The 23896-nt window shown below is 39.0% G+C and overlaps 1 protein-coding gene across 1 annotated transcript in view; it reads right to left on the bottom strand.

Annotated features, from left to right (window-relative positions):
• GLIS3 (GLIS family zinc finger 3) overlaps positions 1 to 16087 on the bottom strand; it is a 551611-nt gene extending 535524 nt beyond the window's left edge. The window contains exon 1 of the mRNA XM_073634951.1: positions 15718 to 16087. The gene's annotated coding sequence lies outside the window, so the exon portion shown is untranslated. The remainder of the gene's footprint in view (positions 1 to 15717) is intronic.
• Between the last annotated feature and the right edge of the window lie 7809 nt (positions 16088 to 23896).

The raw sequence follows: 23896 nt of genomic DNA on the forward strand, positions 1-23896 counted from the left end.
TAGTTTGCAGGGATTTCCTCTCACTTCCTGTCTGGGCTACAGGAAAGGATATGAAGGTAAATCTCCCCATTGGGACAAAGGGCAAAATAAACCTTACAGGGGTTATCCTCCCTTACTCTATCCAAAATGAAAAAAAAAACTGCTTTGCCCATTGTTCAATTTTAAGGTTTTCATTTGGGTTGAACATATATAACTGGTAGGCTCTTGGATACTTGCAATCTACACAAAGCTGTACTTTAATGAGTTGAAAAAACAACAAGAGGATTGAATGGCTTTGAACACTTAAGTTAATTGTAAATTCTACCTGCCTGTCATGCAGGTTATAGTGTCACTTGACAGCTGTCAACTTTCTTTCCTTTGTGTCCATATATTACAGCAGCTGCATTTTTAAGCTCTCCATTAAAGGGAGGACGTAAACATTCTTTTGGTTCCTCGAATGTAGTTGTACTGGATTTTGGTTACATAAAAATTTAGTTCAACTAAGCACAAAACTACACTAGTAAGTGACATTAAACATGTTTCTGGCAGTAAAGTGAAATGCAAGGGCTGCTATTGCTGATCTATTTCTGAAAATGCTAGTTGCCTGGGTATTACGCTCCTCCTTTGGCTTAACTGTGCAGAAACAAGAAATCAGATGAGGAAAGTCAGAAGTTCTTTTTTGCAACCTTGTTCCAGGTCAAATATAGTGTACTGAGGCCAATGGATCAGTAAGTAAACTAGGTGACTTTTCAGTAGCAGTCAGCAATTGCAACCTCCATATTTTTCTCATAACAGATTTACTTTCATTCAAGTTTTTAATTTTCTTTTTGGATCTACATGTAATAACTTTATCGATGTTTGTTCATCATTTATATGTAAATTTCTATCTTTATGTAAATTCTAGTCTTTGTATTTTTTATAACCTATTTATATGCATACATGTAAATATGTTGGACTGCACAATGATTATTACTTAACAATCTCTGGTAAATCCACCAGACATGGCCTGTTTAATTGCAAAACAAAAGACTTTACAGTTTCTCATGAAGTGAAATATTCTCACTAATGTTGGTTGTTCCAATAAGCAGTGAGAGAAAGGTACTTTAAACTTTGTACTTCCTTATTGATTTATTAAAAGCATAATTTTTAAAGAAAAGTCCACTTGAAGAGTATCTTTTACAAATGTGAAGGAATTCTCGCTGAGTGAATGCAAAATGCCTATTGATAGTTAAAGTGGTTCTAAAGTCAGAAGGTTTTTTATCTTAATGCATTCTATACATTAAGATAAATAACCTTCCGTGTGCAGCAGCCCCCCTAATATTTATGTAAGTCCCATCTCGATCCAGCAATGTTGCACGAGAGTCTCAGCTGTCCTGGACTCTCCCTCCTCATTGGCTGAGACAACAGAAAAGTGTCATTGGCTCCCGCTGCTGTCAATCAAAATCAATCAAAAACAAACATGTTTTTGATTTTTAAACAAATGAAAAAGAGGCGTTAGTATCGCTTTAACTCAAAATACATTTATTTATATATAATCTTGATTATTTTATTTACTTATCTATTAACCACTTCCCATCCGGGCCAATTCTGGCACTTTGCTCCTACATGTAAAAATCATAATTTTTTTTCTAGAAAATTACTCAGAACCCCCAAATATTATATATGTTTTTTTAGTAGAGACCTTAGGGAATAAAATGATGGTCATTAGAACTTTTTATGTAACACGGTATTTGCGCAACGATTTTTCAAACGCTTTTTTTTTGGAAAAAAAAGTTTCAAGAATTAAAAAAAAAAGTAAAGTTAGCCCAATTTTTTGTATAATATGAATGATGATGTTATTCCAAGTAAATAGATACCTAACATGTCACGCTTTAAAATTGCGCACACATGGAATGGCGCCAAACTTTGGTACTTAAAAATCTCTATAGGTGATGCTTTAAAAATTTACAGGTTACCTGCTTAGAGTTATAGAGGAGGTCTTGGGCTAGAATTGTTGCTCTCGCTCTAACGCACACGGCTAAACCTCACATGTGTGATTTGAATGCCATTTACATATGTGGGGGCGGATTCTGTATGCGTTCGCTTCTGTGCGCAAGCACGCGTGCATGGGGGCGCTTTAAATCTTTTATTTTTTTATTTTTACACTTTCTCTTTAAATAGTTTTTTTTTTATCACTTTTATTCATATTACAAGGAATGTAAACATCCCTTGTAATAGGAATAGTGCATGACAGGTCCTCTTTATGGGGAGATGAGGAAAGGCTTCAGGCTGGAAAGACCAAGATCAAAAAAATAGACTGTCTCGGCCTTTCTAGCCGAGTCCCCGGCATTGTTTACATTCACAGACAGGACGTGATCTGGTCACCAGAAATCTCTATGGCTAACTTCCGGCGGCGAACGATTGATCCTCCAGCTCGCCGATCGCACGAGCAAGACCGAAGAAGCACCGTAGGGCAGCGGGAGGGGGGGCGTCCCCTCCCGCCGCCTGTAAGAATGATCAAGCAGCTGAACCGCCGCTAAGATTGTTCTTTAAGTGCGCAGATTGGCTGGCGGAAAAAAATGATATCTGAATGATGCCTGTAGCTGCAGGCATCATTGAGATATCACCACTGAAAATCCATGACGTCATATGAAGTACTGCCGGCGCAAAGTGGTTAAACATCTGCATTTGTGAAAGTCTATTTGTATTCATACAGTAGCTTGTAAATTAGTTCTCCAGCAAAGTCTACATACAGTTATTAAAAAGCAAATGTTAGTTAAATATTGTAAAGGCATTTGCTAGCTTGGCATTTTATTTTAATTGTCTTATTACAGGACTTTTCAGTCATTTATTTTTGCAATGGTAATATTCATATCTAACCAATCGCTTTGAAGGGGATTTCGAAAATATAATCTGTATTAAATAAACTCTAAATTCTTTCAATGTTTCAGCTACCCTATGACTTTGAAGCAGATTTCATTATTATAATCTGTATTAAATAAATTGTAAAGTCTTGTAATGTTTACTTCTAAAATTATATTTTTATGAAGGTTCAAAGAAAAAGCCTTTGGAAAAGGTTGTAAAAAAAAAAGGTGAACACTTGCACCTGTCATTAGCAACTACTCAGATTAGTTTATACAGCACTTTTGGAAACTGAATGCCTTAAGCAGTATTAAAATAAACAGACCGCATATCGCTGATCTTTCTTTTCTTGTTCAATATATTTTAGTAGAGTTTGCAATACCCAACAGAAAGTGGAAAACAGCACGTGTACAAAGTATTGCACAGATACAAGGCCCATATTAAGAAAAAGGAGTATTCAGAAAACTGGCAGTCATTGCTTGGAGGACAGGAGTGTTCACATTGGTGAACTCTAATCTTTGTTCTAAACCCCCTAGCAGTATTCCCGAGTCTGGCTCGGGGTGAGATTTCAGTACCAAAAGCGGTATCCCCGATCCAGACTCGGGATCACATCGCAGGATCCATGTAGAGGATACTTACCTTGTCCCCTGGATCCTGCGATGTCTCCCCGCTGTGATCTGTGAGCCGCCGTGTCTCGCTCCATTCACAGTGCCGAGCTCCGTTCCCTGCGAGCGTTGCGACGCACGGGGACGGAGTTCGGTGCCAAATTCAAAAAGTAAAACATACAGTATAGATACAGTATACTGTAATCTTACAGATTACAGTACTGTATCAAATAATTACACATCTCCTTTGTCCCTAGTGGTTTTTGTCCAGTGTCCTGCATGCAGTTTTATATTATAAAAACTGTTCTTTCTGCCTGGAAACTGGAAATTGTCCATAGCAACCAAAACTGTCCCTTTACATCAAAAGTGGTTTTAGAGCAGTTGGAAAACAGCGATAATAAATTAGAATCACTTGCAGAATTGAGTGATAGTGATTTGTGGGGAGATCCTTCATCAAACACTAAAAGTAATGACAGCGACAATTCTGCAACTGAGCAAATTTCAGTATTTTTGATTTGATTACATTACTGAATAATTTTTATTATTATTATTATATTGTTATTTGGTATAATTATTTATAGTTATTTATTATATTATAATTTATGATTTCGTTTTTCAAACTTTATCATACCCGGGATGTCTACTAGACTCTGGTTTGGACAGATTTAAGTGAATTATTCCTAAGAATTACAGGCCTACAATATAAAACACCAAATTTCTGTGCAAAATAATTGTACCGCTTTCAGCACCTAAAATCTGAAATAATCATACCGCCAGGGAGGTTAATGCATAGATGATGCAGTTGAGAAAGAGGAAGACATGCAGCAGGTCTCTATGAGTAAAAAAGCCGTGTGTTAGATGGCAGAGTATGCGTCCTTCCACCAACCAAAAAAAGGCAAACACTGGAATGTTTTAGTAGCATTGCAGACATAAATTTCCAAGTTTTTACATAAAACGTTCCTGTCCTTAGCAACCATCACAGTTAGCATTTTTTTCCAATTTGCAATAGAAAACTAAAGCTCAAACTGATGACCTTAGCTGGCAGGAACACTTCCATTTTAGCTCCCTCATCACCTCCTCCCATGCTTGCCTCCAGGACTTTTCCAAAGCCTCTCCAATCCTATGGAATGCCCTACCCCAATCTGTCCGCTTATCTCCTACTTTATTAGCTTTTAGACCAGGGGTCTCAAACTGGTGGCCCTCCAGCTGTTGCGGAACTACAAGTCCCATAATGCCTCGGCCTATGCTTGTAACTTTCAGCCTTGCAAAGCCTCATGGGAATTGTAGTTCTGCAACAGCTGGAGGGCCGCCAGTTTGAGACCCATGTTTTAGACGATCCCTGAAAACCCTTCTCTTCAGAGAAGCCTACCCTACCCACACCTAACAACTGTATTTTCATTTTCTCCATCAGCTCATCCCCCACAGTTATTACCTTTTGTTTCTACTTGACCCTCCCTTTTAGATTGTAAGCTCTAACGAGCAGGGCCCTCTGATCCCTCCTGTATGGATTTGTATTGTAAGTGTACTGTCTGCCCTCATGTTGTAAAGCGCTGCGCAAACTGTTGGCGCTATATAATTACAGGTATAATTATAATAATAATTTTACTTTGTAAAGTTTAGTACTTTATAAAGAAGTCCCAGCGCTACATACAATGGGGGGCAGGGGGTGTTCACTTAGCTATGTAGTGGTAACTTTCCAAAGTGTATTTTTACTTTGCTAATCATATGTTTCTAAATATTACAAGGCTGTATTTGCCCTAAATATTCAATCCAGTGCTAGCCAAAATCCTGTTTTTAAAATATTCTTCATAACTGATAGGGTATGCAAAGCAAACAAAGAATCCGTTTATTACTAACAACCACTTTGCAGTGAACCACCTTTTCTCCTTTAGTAAATCAACCTGACTGTGACCCTGACATCCTGAAACATTGAAATATGAATCTTTTTAAAATAGATTTTAAAGTAAAGAATCTGAGTGAAGAAACTCAAAAAGAAAAAAGAACACAAAGGGGTTTATTTACGAAAGGTAAATCCACTTGGCACTACAAGTGCAAACTACAAGTGCAAAGTGCACTTGAAAGTGCAGTCGCTGTAGATCCGAGGGGGACATGCAAGGAAAATAAAAAACAGCATTTTAGGTTGCATATGATTGGATGATAAAATCAGCAGAGCTTGCACTCATTTCAGAACATCTACAGCGACTGAACTTCCAAGTGCACTTTCAGTGCAATTTCAAGTGCACTTTGCACTTCTAGTACAAAGTGGATTTGCCTTTAGTAAATAATCCCCAAAGTATAGATGGGACTTTTAATGGTATAGAGATTGCACAAATGGACATAAGAAATATAACTTTATTATACATGGGAATCTGATTCTGCTTACAGCAAACACAGGTTCATAGGACTAGAGTAAAAAAAATATTGAAATAAAATAGTGACTAGGAAAGCCTTATGCTGAGTAGACACAGTAAGTTTTTTTTTTTCCTCAACCCTGCAGGCTGAATGAAAAAAAAAAATTTTCTTAGTGAGACCGGCTTCTGTTGAATAAGCTGTACAGATGGGCCGAAATTTCCTGCCGAACCTACTGTTCTCGGGTGATTTTTGGCCCATGTGTACCCAGCTTTAGTAGGCAATGGCTGGAGGCCCCTCCACATACTGTATGTAGCGTTTACATTTTTCTTCAGCATGTTCTAGTGTGTTTTACTAATTGAGATTGTTATATGATGTTACAATATTGGGGCCCAGTACGCACATATTGAATGTAGACATGCATCCATCACATGTGGCTACCGGAACAAGTTCCACTCAGCTATCAAGGATCTCTTGGCAGAGTATCCAGCTTGGGACAGCCATTAAAATAAAGTGCCTAAGCCTCCCATATATCTTCAGTTATCATAGACAATGTTCATTTTATTGTGACATAGTTGTGAGGCTCAATATACCATTTCAGCCCCAGCATCAGCCAAGCACTTACTGGGCCTGACCAATGCAGCAGCGAACCTTTGAAGCACCTGTCTGCACAAGGCCTAAATGAGATTATTCTTACAGGGTTACAACGAAAATCACTCAACAATCTCAAGAATGAGCAATTAATCATGTTACCAGAGGCTAGCGTCAGACCAGAGTTTGTCATGCCTACATTCCTGCACAGAGTCTTCTCCCAAAATAATTCTGCAGATCTGAGACCACAGCATGTCCCAGTGACTTTATCACTAGGTACCTGCAAGCTTGGTGAGAAATTTGCACGTTGCAATTTTCTATAAAAAAAAAAATCACCGACATGAAAAGTTCCCTTGTGACATTGTTCTGCCCTAAGCAAAAAAAAAAGCTGCAGAGTCAGGTAGCTAAAATATCTGTGCTAGGTCACATAGAAGTCATTGTGATGCACAGAGGACTGATCAGCAGGAACTCGTAGGTGAGGCACCAGTAGTGCAACGTCTGACAACAACAAATGCTACGGGACAGTTTCAGTAGTGGCAGGTACTGAGCCCCATCCATCAAAATGCTAACATCCTCTTGTTACCGTGTAATGCATTAAAAAAAGTGATTAGGAACACAACTCTATGGGTGTCTGATGACATCTTGTGATGCACAGAGGACTGATCAGGAAGAGGTTCTTAGCTGAAGTGCCAGTAGCACCACATGTGCCAAAATGTTATGCTACTGAACAGTTTGGAAGAGATGTTTACTTTGCCCCACCTGTCCCATCTAACTCACGCCCAATTGTTACTATGTAATGCATTAGAAAAAAGTAATGAAGAACACAACTCTATAAGCATCTGATGTCATCATTTGAGGACTGATCAGAAAGAGAGTCTTAGGTGAGGTGCCAGTAGCACCACATTTACCAAAATGATATGCCACTGAACAGTTTCAGTAACGGCAGAGATGCTGTACTGAGCTCCATCTGTTAAAATGATTACACCCTCTTGTTGCTATGTAATGCATTAAAAAATGTATTTGGAACGCAACTCTATAAGCATCTGATGTGATCCTAAGGCCCCTTTCACACATGTTCCTTTCGTTTCATCAGTTCAGTCATGTTTTTTCATAGAAATAATGGATTAAGTTTACATCAGTTTTTCATCCATTTTACATCAGTTTTCACATCCTCCAGCTAGAGTCCTTAACCTCTTGAGTCCTGGAGCCATTTTTTCATGCAAAAATGGACCATTTACATCCGTTTTTCATCCAATCCATTTTTTTGACAGAAGAAAAATTGGGCTTTGATCTGTTCCAACAAATGGATGTTGACGGAAGCAGATGTAAATGGATGATCATGCATTTACATCTTTTTTTTCAGAGATGCATGGATGTCTGTTTTTGACCTGTGAAAGGATGGATGAAAAACGGACAAAAACGGTCCACATGTGTGAAAGGGACCTAAGGCTCGATTCACATTGTTGTGATGCGGGAACCCTGTGAATCCATTGCGGGTTCCCACATCGCACCCGACTCGCAAGGCAGTTCATGCTGCCATATGTGAACTGCTGGGAGTGTCAATAGAACGTTAATGACACCCCCAAATCAGTTCGCATATCGCAGTGCGAACTGTCAATTAATTAATGACACCCCCAAATCAGTTTGCATATCGCAGTGCGAACTGTGAATCGAATTGCATGGGTGTGAACACCCATTTGATCTGATTCTGCTGCGGACCAAAAAAAGGGTCCTGTGCGAGTTTGGTCCGAATGCGATGCAAATGCAGCCATACTATCTGAATGGCTGAAATTGCATCGCACAGACATCGCATGTGATTGGCACTGCAGTGCGGAGCGAATCACATCCGATATCGCACAGCGCATTGGTGTGAACCGGGACTTAGAGTTTGTGTACATAAGGCCACTTTCACACTGAGGCACTTTACAGGCGCTATAGCACTAAAAACAGCACCTGCAAAGCACCTGTAAGGCGCCTCTCCTGTCACTCCAGTGTAAAAGCCTGAGTGCTTTTACACTGGAACTGTGCGCTTGCAGGTCGTTAAAAAAAATAAGTCCTGCAAGCAGCATCTTTGAGGTGCTTTGGGAGCGGTGTATATACCGCTCCTAAAGCGCCCCTACCCACTGAAATCAATGGTCATTGCCGCCGAAGCGCCTGCAAAGTGCCTCGGCAGCGGCGCTTTGCGGACGCTTTTAACCCTTTTTCGTTTAGCGGCCGGAAAAGCACCGCTAAAACGATAGTAAAGCGCCACTAAAAATAGCGGCACTTTACCGCCAACCCTCCAGTGTGAAAATGCCCTAAGTGTTTATTTTTTGCTGCTGACATAAAATAATCCAGACTGCTTTGCTAAAAGGGTAGAGCATGTTCATCTTCAAAGCTAATGTTTACTTTTCTTAGTGAATGAGCTTAAACAAAGTGAAAATTTACTTTGCAAAGAAACCTTAATCATATGCCAAGGAAATTTAAAAAACTGAATTTTACCTGCACGTGATTGGATGATTGAAGTAAGCACGACTTAAGTGCGTTCACTAACTTAAGGGAATTTTCCCTCTGCAAAGTGAATGAGGTTAAGTTGTACTGATTCCAATCATCCAGTATCTTGCAAACAGAAATCTAGTTATTTTATTTCCTTTGCACATAATTGGGGTATTCTTTCCAAAATCAATGTTCTGCTTTGTTTCATCTCATTCCATAACAAAAGTGAAAATTCACTTTTAGGGGACATTCTTTACTCCTTTAGTAAATCAGGATCAGTGTTTTCAATTTGCTCTATTCTGCTGAATCTGAACTTTTTTTTTCCCCTGCAAGGCATTGTAAATAAAATCAAAAGTAACTTGGATACAATTTGACATGCAAGCCATCTGAAAGCATGCCACATTTGACCCGATTCTCCTTCTCTACTGTATCTATTAATAGAGATCAATGGTAAGTGTACATAGGCATCAGACTCAGAGGGGCGTCAGTGCCACATTCTCTGGTGCTTTCTGGGGGAAAAAAAAGCTTGCATTAGAGTTCAATTAGGGACTAGGAGAAGTGGTTACTATGCTGTCACACTAAATTAAAAAAAAAAAAAAGAGAGAGAAAAAAAAATATGGCAGGCCAACAATAAATAAAAGTAAATGCAGTTTATTATGTGATCCAATGCAAGCACTGCATTCCAGATCAATCGAAAATGCAAGTCAAAACAAAACACAAATACAAACGACAAATTCACCTGAGTCGCTGTGATCTGATCCCAAGTAGCACTGCAAGTCTGACAACATCAGCACATTTCCCAATGACTTCCATATTGAGATAATGCAGGAAACATAAGGACAGCAATGAGTTTTTATGGATGAAAGCTGCTGTGCAATCCTACGTAAGATACAGAATGGCCAGCTTCCACCATGAAGAAAAAGTGCAGGGTAAAGAAGAAAAGTCCAATAAAAGTCTAAATATTTTAATCTACAAGCATACCCCACTTTTAAGTACGCAATGGGGTTTATTTACTAAAGCTGGAAAGTGCTAAATCAGGCTCACAGGTTTTATTACCAAAGCTTAATTGAACAAGCTGGGGTTAGAAGCTCATTGGTTTCTATGCAGAAATGAGCCGGATTTTGCACTTTCCAACTTTAGTAAATAAACCCCATTGTGTACTTAAAAGTGGGGTATGCCTGGTATTACAAACTGGTGTGCGGACTGTGGCTGGGAAGCTGGTCCTCAGCTGTAATTACACTTTGCTTAGGGCACTGTAATAAAAAAAAAAAATGTGGCAAGTTTTAAACTTTCGATCACTGCTGTAAGTAACAGGACTGTTCTTAAAACGGTCACAGAATCGTTCACTCTATTTCAGCGTAAGATAGAACTCTTTCCTTCCTATGTGTGGAACTGCTAAAAGTTTTAACCTTTGTGATAGCTAAACATTCCTCAAAGAATCTTTCAAAAGATACACATCAGAGAAAAAGATAATAAGGTCAGTTACTAATGACATTTTTCACTTGTAAGCAAAATGGAGTTCAGTTTAAATGCCAAAGCAACTCACATTGAATTGTTCAATCATCTACCTTATTTTTTAAGTCTGATTGGCTGTTTGAAGTGTGCTCGGCTAATGCACTCCCCAAAATGTTACCTGTCAAATGACACTCTATTGTGAAAAAGGCTATTGATCGTTTTTGCAAGATCCTGAAATGACAAGACAAAAACGGCACTAAGATGGGTGCCAACGTGCCAGTGCCAGGCATCCAGACAATAACGTAGCTATTTCTACAACTAACAGGAGACTGTCAGTTAAGTGAGTAACTGAGACATAAACTGACCACAATTACTTTAGCTTGCAATCCCTCTGAGAGTAGAGATTCATGCTTTCCAAACCACTCTGGAAACAGTTCAAAAAGCCCATGTAATTTCTGGGACTGCAGAACGAGTACAGCACAGAGTCTCCTGCAATATGAGCCATCTGGCACCAATAACAGCGTGGTAAAGTTTTCATGGCTTGCTGACAAAAAAATACATCTTGTGAATTGGTTTCTAAAGTAATTAAACTGTGGTGCACATACAATCTTCCAGAGTTTACCCAGATAGATCATATCTATCAGTCTTTCATACACACAGCAGAAAGGTTTCACAAAATATTTGACACTTGTACTAAGAGACTAAAAGAAAAAAAAATGAATTGCAAGGTTTTTTTATTACCATTTATGTGATTGAGTTTTTTTCTTATTGACAGATACTACAGCTTAAACAAATCAATTTGTAAAAAATCTATTATGTGACAAATACATTTTTTCACAATAATAACAAAATAATAATAATACTAATAGCAACAATACTGCTACTACTATTACTGCTGTTGCTACTACAACTACAACTACTAATAATACAATAATACTACTACTACTACTACTATAACAACTACAAAGACTAATAATAATAATAATAATAATAAAATAATAATACTGCTACTACTACTACTACTACTACTACTATAACAACTACAACGACTAATAATAATAATAAAATAATAATAATAATAATACTGCTACTACTACTACTATCACTACTACTACTATAACAACTACTACTACTGCTAATAATAATAATAATACTGCCACTATTACTATAACAACTACTACTAATACTAATAATAATAATATAAATGAAATAATACTGCTACTACTATAACAACTATTAATACTACTAATACTAATAATAACAAAATAATACTACTGCTACTACTATTACTACTATAACAACTGCTACTATTACTACTAATAATAATATAAATACAATTATAATACTGCTACTACTACTACTACTACTACTACTATTATAACAATGACTACTACTACTACTAATAATAACAAAATAATACTACTGCTACTACTATTACTACTATAACAACTACTACTACTAATAATAATAATAAAATAATAATAATAATAATAATAATAATAAAATAATAATAATACAGTACTACTACTATTATAACTACTACTACTACTACTACTAATGATAATATTAATAATGAAATCAATAATAATAAAAAAAAATAATAATAATTATAATTGTTTATATTACTATCATCATTATATAAAAGGCTGCATGTATGGTATATATGGAAATAATTTTGCATGTACATCCAGGCTTTGGGGATTAAAAATGTGTAAGGGAACCATAACACTGTAAATATTCATAAGCAATGCATGCATTATTTATTTTATTTTTTTCAAATAAGTTACAATTTACACAGAGCATCGTAAGCTACAAAAACGTTACACGCATATATTACTAATTTTACTTCCCCACCACATTAATATTAATATAGTTTTATGCATAATAAATAAAATATCCATATATAGCAGCCAAAATGTGAGTTACAGAAAAAATATACTTATGCAAATAAGGAACATTAGTCATATCATAGTTACATAGCCAGATTGATAAAAAAAGACACCATTTATATAGTTCAACCAATAAAGAGCAAACTAATGGAAAACCTCCATGTATACAATCCTATACCCACAGTTGATCCAGAGGAAGGCAACCCCCCCCCAATAAAGCATACCTATTTGATCCGTCCATCTCAACCCACAGGGTGTCATATAATAATTAGTGGCGGATATCTAATTTTTAGTGACCCTAATGTGTATTCAAGCAAGCAGTTTTCCTAAGTCTTTAGTAAATCTCCTCCTGAACTGGAAACAAGTCCTAATTAGAAGATCAAACTTACTTCAATTGAATCTGTCACATACGAATCATGATTTTGTAATGAAGACTGGAATGCTGCAGAAATTGCTTGTATTTTCATTCATGCTGCTATCGGCCATTAATAGTTCATTTAGGGCCAGTTCACACCATAGAAATGCAGTCCGGATGCGTTCCAGGTGCTTTTTTGCATGCGTGTTTTTGATGCGTTTTTGATGCAGTCCAGTGCTTTTTTCCCCCCTCTTTTTTTCTTAACCTTAAATAAGGACATTTAGGTGTGTTCCGGTGCGTTTTGTATGTGTTTTACAGCGTTCCAGTACAGTCCAGTGCAGAAAAAATGCAGCATGTTCTACTTTTGTTTCTGGAACTGGAACGCATTTGAACTGCAAGCACTGGTGTGAACTATGCCATTGACAACCATATAACCTACTTTCCATGCGTTTTTGATGCAGAAAAAAAATGCACTGGACTGCATGTGTTGTGAACTGGCCCTTAAACCTCTGATAATCTTACAGAACCCTGCACCAGTTCCATAAAATCAGATTTTTAACATTGCTCCTGGTTAGACTGATAATTATTCAATATGGCTGTGCCCAGTGTGGTTACATTGGTCTGGACACTGACAGTCTGGGTTGAATCATGAGATTCTGTCTGATTGGTAAAGTGCTACATGTTCCAGTGCTATTCTCATGGTGACACATTCTCTTAAATAAGGAATAATTATAAATATGACTGGCTGCTATGAGTTGCTAGACAGTACATATCATTACTGCCTTGTTAGGTTAATCATTTTTAATACTATTATCATTTAAATATTTATTTATTTCATGTACTTATATAGCGCCATCAATTTACGCAGCGCTTTACATATACATTATACATTCACATCAGTCCCTACCCTCAAGGAGCTTACAATCTAAGGTCCCTAACTCACATTCATACATACTAGGGACAATTTAGACAGGATCCAATTAACCTACCAGCATGTCTTTGGAGTGTGGGAGGAAACCGGAGTACCCGGAGGAAACCCACGCAGGAGAACATGCAAACTCCAGGCATGTAGTGTCGTGGTTGGGATTCAAACCAGCGACCCTTCTTACTGCTAGGTGAAAGTGCTACCCACTACACCACTGTGCCGCCAAATAAGGAAAAGAAATCCAAAAATAAAAACAACAATCACCTTTTATTAATCTGACTGTAAGCAAAGTAAAGATAAATTATGACTAGTTGCTATGGGTTACTACATTGTGCACACCATTATTGCCTTGTTATGAAAATACTTTTAATACTATAATACATTGAATAAGGAAAAAAAAAATACCAATACCAACAATCAACAATCATCTTTCACTGATCTGACTGTGATAAATAACGATAAAATATGATTAGCTGCTATAGGTTACTACACTGTACACATCATTACTGCCTTGTTAAGTAAAACTTTTTAACGCTATAATACATTAAATAAGGGGGTTGGGGGTGGGTAAAAATAACCAATAAAAATCATCTTTCATTGATCTGAATGTGGTAGATAAAATATGGATTGGTTGATATGGGTCATTACACTATACACATCATTTTTGTCTTGTTAAGTAATTATTTTTAATACTATAAAAAAGTGAAAAAGTTTTATTTTTTATTTTTTTAAAAAGTCAAAATGATCAATAACATCAATCACCAATCATCTTTCATGGTTCTGAAAGTGGTATATAAGGTAAATAATCGGTCGGCAAGAGGCTTGCATTCAGTCCCCTCCAAAAACCTCTATCCCGGGTGAGTCTGTCACAGTAAGGTTAAAACATGATTGGCAGATATGGATCACCACTATATATAGATATATCCATATATATATATATATATATATATATATATATATATATATATAGTTATCTATCTATCTATCTATCTAGATAAATATATATATATAGATATATCTATATGTATAGATCTCTCGATAGATAGATAGATAGATAGATAGATAGATAGATAGATAGATAGATAGATAGATAGATAGATAGTAAGCTCTAATGAGCAGGGCCCTCTGATTCCTCTTGTACCAAATTGTAATGTAACTGTAATGTCTGCACTCATGTTGTAAAGCGCTGCGCAAACTGTTGGTGCTATATAAATCCTGTATTATAATAATAATAATATATATATATATATATATATATATATATATATATATATATATATATATATATATATAGAGAGAGAGAGAGAGAGAAATAGAAATATAATTAATTACTAATTACTTAAGTAAATATTAAGTAAATAGAGAGATTCATTTTGTTACAGTATTCAAAAATATTTATTTAAGTAATTAGTAATTAATTATATTTCTATTTCTCTCTCTCTCTCTTTCTACAGAGAGAGAGAGAGAGAGAGAGAGAGATTGAAAGATCATTAATTACTAATTACTGAAGTAAATATATCTATAGAGACAGATAGATAGATAGATAGATAGATAGATAGATAGATAGATAGATGATATAAGTATCATTAATTACGTAAGTATTTTTTAATACTGTAACAAAGTGAATAAATTAAAAAAAAATCTAAATAATTAATAACAACAGACACCAATCATCCTTCTGAAGTGTTAACAAGGTAAAGATAAAAATAGGATTGGCTGCTATGGGTTAATCCACTCTATATATAATGCCTTGTTAAGTAAAACATTTTAAATATTATAATAAAGCAAATAAAGAAAAACGTTTATAAAAGCAATCAATAACAACCACCAATTATTTTTCATGGTTCTAAATATAAACAAGGTAAAGATCAAATCTGATTGGCTGCTATGGGCTACTAAACACTACTGTGCATTTTTTTTTAATAATACTACAGTAAACCAATGTATATAGTAAACAATCAAAACTTTTTTTATTTGATATTGTACTTTGGGCAATTTACCAGTGATATAGCAGTTTAACAAAAAAACAAAGTGTACTCTCCATTTGTCAGGGTATTAGTAAGTTTTTGGATGTGTCAGTCCATGTGTGATGTAATTTGAATCCTGTATAGTGCAGTTCTATAGGTGAAATCCATATTGTAGCCTGGCTGCTGGTGTCAGAAGAAGCTTTTCTTCTTTAAATTGGGGGGAATAATGTGTAGTTGGGTGTATGTGAGTTTGTTAGACTTGGTTACTATAGTAGCATGTACTCACCAGGTAGAAGATACAACAGACATCTCCCCCATCAGACACATGGTGGTGCTGAGTGAATGATTTGAATGTCCACTCCAAGTGAAAAGTTTACAAATAAAAGAAAGTGCTGATCTCAGTCCCTGACCCCCCTGGTCCCGCACGTGTCCCCCCCCTACGAGATTGATATCAGATTGGATGGCGCCCCCCTGACACTCTCAGTCTGTCCATTCACTGGCCGGGGGGCAGCCCACTCTCATAGTGCATTGTCCGCTCACACTGTCCGCCTCTGTCACTGTTCAATGATAGCTCGTGGGATGACTGAACACTGTCTACAGCTCGCTCCGCTCCGCTCCCAGCTCTGCTGCTTGCTGCTGTGCCCCGGGCAGACACACCAATGACATTAGGGATAGAGGAGCCCGCTGTTATATCAAACAGCCGCATCCCCTGCCTCCTTCTAGATGTGTCATTACCCACAATGGCCACGAGGGTGCGCTGGGCATATCCATACTTCAGTAAATGTACTCCATCTCCTTAACCCTTCAATGACTGCCTGCTTTGAGCTTGCTATAGATTTTTGGCAATAAAAATAAAGAGAATGAAGAGTACACTTTTACTGACATTTTTTGTCACATTAGCATTATATGAGTGTAACACAGTCAGTAATCCTTCTAAAAGAAACATTATATATACACAGTAGGTTCTATGCTACAGGGATCACTGTATCTTGAAATAACAAAATAAACCTTTCTTTTATTTTATACCAGTATTTATACAGTGCTTTGGTTACATTTTGTTCATAACTTTATTTAAATAAAAAAAAAAAAAAAAAAAAAAAATATATATATATATATATATATATATATATATATATATATATATATATATATATATGGAATTAAACTACTGCATAGTTGCCAACATTGTAAAAAAATTTATAGGGACACTTTTTTGTTTGTGGGCGGAGTCTTATTATAATTAGGGGGCAGGGCATTTGTTTGTAGGTGTGACATAGCTGTGAAAATGGGCACGGTTTAAGCTAAATATTGGGTGTGGCTTAAAAGGGGGTGTGGCTCAAAGGGGGTGTGGTTAGAGTCTGAGATGAACGAGGCATGGAGGGAGAAACAAAGGGAGAAACAGAGAGAGAGAGAAAGAAGGAAAGAAAGAGGGATGGAGGGACAGCAGACCCAGATACTACACCACAATAGCAATATGTGTATTCCAGAAGTTTAACTCCTTCAGATCCGCGCTATAGCCAAATAACGGTTATAGCGCGGATCTACTTTGCCAGGAGGCCGTCAATAGACATCATCCCCTTTGCATGTTCTCCGTGTGCCCCTTTACTACGTGATCAGCTGTCAGCCAAGGACAGCTGATCACGTGATATAAACAGAAGATCGGTAATCTGTTTTTTTTCTCCTCACGTTGACAACATGAGGAGAAAAAAAAGCTGATCACTGGCTTCAGTGCAAGAGACATCGGTCCCGAAGGAAGAGGCGAAGCCGCCTCATCTGTGCCCACCAATACCGCCTTCCAGTGCCACCTGCCAGTGGCCACACAGTGCCATGAATCAGTGCCCACCAGTGCATAAGTACCAGCAATCAGTGCCACCTATCAATGCCCACCAGTGCTGCCTATCAGTGTCACCTACCAGTGCCGATCAGTGCCCATCACTGCCACCTATCAGTGCCCATCAGTGCCAGCTATCAGTGCCACCTATCAGTGCCAGCTATTAGTGCCCTTCAGTGCCACCTATCAATGCCCTTCAGTGCTGCCCATCAGTGCCACCCATCAGTGCCACCTCTCAGTGCCCACCAATGCCACCTATCAGTAACCACCAGTGCCACATCATCAGTACGCACCAGTGCCGCCTATTAGTGCCCATCAGTTCCGCCTTTTCAGTGCCCATCAATGCAGCCTATCAGTGCCCATCAGTGCAGCCTCATCAGCGTACATCAATGAAGGAGAAAAACTACCTGTTTGCAAAATTTATTAACAAAATATAAAATGGTTTTGTATTTTTTTTTTTAATTTCTGTCTTTTTTAATTTTTTTTAACAAAAAATAAAAAACCCACAGGTGATCAAATACCACCAAAAGAAAGCTCTATTTGTGCCAAAAAAATGATAAAAATATCATTTGGGTACAGTGTTGTATGACCGCGCAATTGTCGTTCAAAGAATGACAGCGCTAAAAGCTGAAAATTGGTCTGAGCAGGCGGGGGGGTTTAGGTGCCCAGTAAGCATCTGGTTAACAATCAGCTGATAAAGATACTCCAAACACCTGGTGTTAGCGCTTCAATCATCCCGGCACCATGGTTGTTATGGTGTCAGGGTGATTGAAGCGCATTATTTCTATTATTACATTGTAATCTAAAATGAAATCATTCAACTCACCATAATGTATCAAAAGAGTATATTTTGCGCTAACCATATGTAAAAAAAACAACAAGCTGCAGCTGCTCGTGTAAGTCAAAAATACAAAAAGGACCCAAACAAAGTAACAAAAAAAATGTAATACGTTTTTACACCTACACTATGGAGTTTGCCCCGTTTTGTTTTCATTGAGGGGTCTGGATGTGTGGAGGATTGAGGGAAGATAATTGACCTTCCCTCCGACAGCTGTGGAAGTTTAACACCTGAACCCAAAGAAAGTGTCTGTTGGTTATTCCATTGAAGAAAAACAGGAAAAACTTTCTGAATTACTACCCAGGTGGAGATCACAGATGCCGGCAGGCGAATGCAACAAGCCTTTAAGATCTCTATGATTTGAGATCCTACAGATTCGGTAAGTGAGCATTTCTATTTTACCTATAATGGGAAGATCATTTATTTGTTTGTTCCAAAGCAGAAGATTCATGATTGATCTACAATACAAGATATCCTCATATGGACTTTATCTTTTATGGCACATCACAAGGGTGTTTATTTCTGCTATTCTTTTTTAAAGAGGAACAAGTAATAATTTAATTGGTGTGTTGAAAGATTATGAACGCATAGATCTATACAATTGATTTTTTTTCACATAAGCGCCAGTTTTAATAGGCACTTGGTAACTTTTTACTTATATTTCACCATTTGAATAGTTATTCGTTTAACCTATTGGTATAAGTAAAAGTAAATGGAGTAAATTAGTTGCTCCTTATTTATGACATATAAACACTTTGCATAAACAAGATATTTTAGCTAGTTTGAAAAATGTATCTATTTTTTAAAAACATTTCTTCACGAGAATAGTGGTGAATCACGGAAATGTAGTTGTATACATTGTATTCAGATACATAGTTATTGGTGGCGCGCTTGTAAATTTTTTTGTAACTCACCATAATGCTCAATCAGTAGAAGCCCTGAGTGTTTCTCTTGCCACCAGCTGCCATCAGGCATTCCCAGCAGAGTCTCTCCTTACATCAGGTGTCCCCAGAAGAGTCCCTCCTTACATCAGATGTCCCTAGGAGAGTTCCTTCTTACATCAGGCATTCCTATTCCCAGCAGAGTCCCTCCATACATCAGCTGTGTCCTCCTTACATCAGGTGTCCCCAGCAGAGTCCCTCCTTACATCAGATGTCCCCAGTAGAGTCCTTCTTTACATCAGGTGTCCCCAGCAGAGTCCCTCCTTACATCAGGTGTCCCCTGTAGAGTCTGTCTTTACATCAGATGTTCCCAGTAGAGTCCCTCCTTACATCAGGTGTCCCCAGTAGAGTCCCTCCTTACATCAGGTGTACCCAGCAGAGTCCCTCCTTACATCAGGTGTCCCCAGTAGAGTCCCTCCTTACATCAGGTGTCCCCAGTAGAGTCCCTCCTTACATCAGGTGTCCCCAGAAGAGTCCCTCCTTACATCAGATGTCCCCAGCAGAGTTCCTTCTTACATCAGGCATTCCTATTCCCAGCAGAGTCCCTCCATACATCAGCGGTGTCCTCCTTACATCAGGTGTCCCCAGCAGAGTCCCTCCTTACATCAGATGTCCCCAGTAGAGTCCCTCTTTACATCAGGTGTCCCCAGCAGAGTCCCTCCTTACATCAGGTGTCCCCTGTAGAGTCCATCTTTACGTCAGATGTCCCCAGTAGAGTCCCTCCTTACATCAGGTGTCCCCAGCAGAGTCCCTCCTTACATCAGGTGTCCCCAGTAGAGTCCCTCCTTACATCAGGTGTCCCCAGCAGAGTCCCTCCATACATCAGATGTCCCCAGTAGAGTCCCTCCTTACATCAGGTGTCCCCAGCAGAGTCCCTTCTTACATCAAGTGTCCCCAGCGGAGTCTCTCCTTACATCAGGTGTCCCCAGCGGAGTCCCTCCTTACATCAGGTATCCCCCGTTGGAGCCCCCTTACAACAGGTGTCCCCCCATTGGAGCCCCCCTTACATCAGGTATCCCCCCATTGGAGCCCCCCTTACATCAGGCATCCCCCCATTGGAGGCCTTCTTACATCAGGTATCCCTCCCATTGGAGCCCCCTTAGATCAGGCATCCCCCCATTGGAGCCCTTCTTACATCAGGTATCCCCCCCATTGGAGCCCTTCTTACATCAGGTATCCCTCCCATTGGAGCCCTCCTTACATCAGGTATCCCCCCTACTGGAGCCCTCCTTACATCAGGCATCCCCCCATTGGAGCCCTTCTTACATCAGGTATCCCCCCCATTGGAGCCCTTCTTACATCAGGTATCCCTCCCATTGGAGCCCTCCTTACATCAGGTATCCCCCCCACTGGAGCCCTCCTTACATCAGGTATCCCCCCACTGGAGCCCTTCTTACATCAGATATCCCCCCATTGGAGCCCTTCTTACATCAGGTATCCCCCCCCCCCATTGGAGCCCTTCTTACATCAGCTATCCCAGCAGCGGTGTCTCCACCGCCTTTAAAGAGATGCAGAAGTAGTAACAGGGTTGGAGGGGGAACAAAATAGAGGCGGAGCTGGCTACAATAGAAATTGAGCTACAGCTCCGCCTGCCCTCCGCCCTTTTCCGTAACAGGTCACAGACAGACCGTCAGCGGGGCGGGGGGGGGATGGCGCCGCAGCTCAATTTCTATTGTAGCCACCCAGCCGGCTTCACTTCTTGTTTGTTCTCGCCGTTACTTCTTCTGGTCTTCTGTAAAATGGTGGCCAGCGGAGACATTGTCGGGAAAATCGTGAAAAAACGGATTTCCTGGGACATTTCCCAGGGAACGCTAAAATTGGGAAAAGGGTTTAAATCCTGGGAATGTCCTGGGAAATTCAGGACAGTTGGTAAGTATGCTACTGTATATATATATATATATATATATATATATATATATATATATATATATGTGTGTGTATATACATGAGTCACATGACACTGGGGAGGGAAAATGGCTAATTAAACCCAATTTGGACATTTTCACTTAGGGGTGTACTCACTTTTGTTGCCAGCGGTTTAGACATTAATGGCTGTGTGTTGAGTTATTTTGAGGGGACAGCAAATTTACAATGTTATACAAGCTGTACACTCACTACTTTACATTGTAGGAAAGTGTCATTTATTCAGAGTTTTTACATGAAAAGATAAAATAAAATATCTACAAAAATGTGAGGGGTGTACTTACTTTTGTGAGATACTGTAACTTTCGTTTTTCAGCTCATCTGTGGCAGGCCTTAGGGAGGCACCAGAGCCAGACCAGTTGCCAAGACTGAGCTTTTCAAAGCCAGGAATAATGTAAGTATTACTCCTTATCCCTGCACCTCTAGGCTAAGAGAGCAGGATGGCCCCACTGCAAGAGTGGATTCTTTCTAATTTCCAGATATAAGATGCAATGCTCAAAACAAAAGAAAAGCTAACATTTCATTAGGAAGATTAAAGAGAGATTTATGAAGAATTCAGTTGTGAATTTAGAATGCAAACTGCCTGTGTTATACAAAAAGGACTCAAAGATGTTGGCCTCACACCTGTAGTTTTCATTTTAAATTTCGTACAAGAAATGATAAAAATTGCTCATTCAACCAGTCGATCATTTCTTCATAGACTCTACTAATTTGCAGGACCTTTCATTCAGTACCATGTGAATGTCTTAATTTTTGTAGAATAAATGTTCTACTTCAGGATTAAGTTTGACAAATGGATTTGCATAAGACTAGTTATGATTTTTCTCTGCTGGGATTAAATTCCACAATTGGAAATTCATCAGTTCCCATTAGACATGACAAAAATTGTATACCCTGTTTCCTTTATTGTTTTCTTGCTTCGATCAAAACCGATTGCTGAATTGTCTCCTTTAGCCCTCGTTCACACCAGTGCGGCTTTGAAGTAGCTCATGTCAAATCGAAGCCTATTGCCGGTGTTCAATCGATATGTGCCCTCCGTCTAAAGGTGTACGCCCATGCCCAGGACGGAGCCAAACTCCAGCTGATTTCTCGATCAGCCGGAGTGATGTGACCATGGTGCATGCGCACATCACAGGAGGCATCATTCGACAGGAGTGGGAATTTCAGGAACACAATTGAAAGCTATTCACGGAGGGGGACACTGTAGTTGTTACATCACGCCTTGCTGTTGCAGGGCGGCTTGTGGGTGTGTTGAAGGGCGGCTTTTGTCTGTGTTGCAACCTGCCCTTAGACACAGGCAACAGGCGCTCATCAAGACACTAAAGCCACCATGCAACACTGACAAAATGCTACCTTAAGCAGACTGAAACCCCACCCCGCAACAGCGAGGCACAATATGAGAACTACGGTGTCCCTCCGCTCTGTGAATAGCTTTTAATAGTGTCCGTGACATTCTCTCTCCCATCGAAAAATGCCTCCCCTGATGTGATTTCCAAAAGTAGTTCCTGCACTGCTTTTGGCGACCTCGGGGGGGGGGGTGATTTCAATAGATATCTGTGCATGAACCCGCACAGATGCTTTCACGTCACCCCCGAAGTCAAACTGAAATGCACCTTTGAAATGGTGCGAGTTCAGATGACTCGCACCATTTCAAAGCTGTTTTCAGTGTGAATGATGGCTAACAGTGCGACTTCATATGTGGTTTGCTTACATCTGTGCGACTACATTTAACAGATGTCAATGCAAGTCGCACTGAAATCGCACAGAAATAGCACGGGAACCTCTTTCAAAGCCACTGCAACTCTAGTCGGTTCCATTTCCGCAAATTGGGTGTGACTTGTCATGCGACTTCGACCTGTCAAGTCGCATGACAAGTTGCACTGCTGTGAACCAGAGCTAAAAATGGAATTCTTTCCTACGGGCTCATTTAGGCGGATGATTAATCTTGTTCTCCGTTCAGAGCCGCTGACAGATGCATGTGCATCCACCTTGGAGCTGTGTGTAGGGATCCCATAGTAGTGAATGCACACTCAGCAGCTGCACAGACACAATCGCAGGTCAAAGTTTGATACTTAAGCAGGAGTGGGTACATGGATCTGAATGCAGACACTGTGCAGTTTAATACAATAGAAATATTCAGTGGGGGCAGTTCAGTAAGGTATTTGTGATGGTGTTTCCAGCTATGTATGTGTAGTCGAAGTATTGAACCAAATTCATGGATACCGTGTGACGTTTTAATTTTTAGTACCGATGCCTGTGACCAATTCAAGCAGTTTTTATTGGCAACACTTTTACTGTATGGCACTATTGTTATGACAAATTCATGACAAAATACCGCCATATTGGTAAAAAGGAAAGCAGAGGTAAATGAGACCTCTTGCGTGTTGGAGTAAATTGTTGATTGCATTGCATGTCTAATTATTGTGTCACAAAATGTATTTTTAGATTCTTGTTGAACTGTTATTTGATAGGTTTCCATTACTCTCCCAACTTCTCTGCCTATAAAACTCCACCACTTTGGACAATTGTGAATCTTGTATCATATATGGTGGCCCAAAAGGTCTAAAGGTCTACACATTTTGGATCAGATTTTTCAATATGATTTATTCAGTGACACAGATCTCTAAGGCTGGGTTCACATCATTGCGAATTGGATGTGGGTTCCCCGCATGCAATTTGCAATAGCAGGAGATTGTGACCGGCTCTCTATGGAGCTGGTTCACATATCTCCGCTGCAGCTAGGGTTGCCACTTTTTCTTCAAGCCAAACCCGAACACTTTAGCGGTGCACAGCCAATTTTTTTTTTGCTTTATTATACACTACACTAGGATTGTAACAGACCTAGGATACCTTTGGGCACTCCAAAGAGAATAGTAATGAGGCGTGCATAGTGCCCCCTAACCCTCCTGTCAAGCCCTGTTCCAAGCCACAT

The sequence above is a fragment of the Aquarana catesbeiana genome, linkage group LG01 (genome assembly GCF_042186555.1).
Source record: "Aquarana catesbeiana isolate 2022-GZ linkage group LG01, ASM4218655v1, whole genome shotgun sequence".
NCBI lineage: Eukaryota > Metazoa > Chordata > Amphibia > Anura > Ranidae > Aquarana > Aquarana catesbeiana.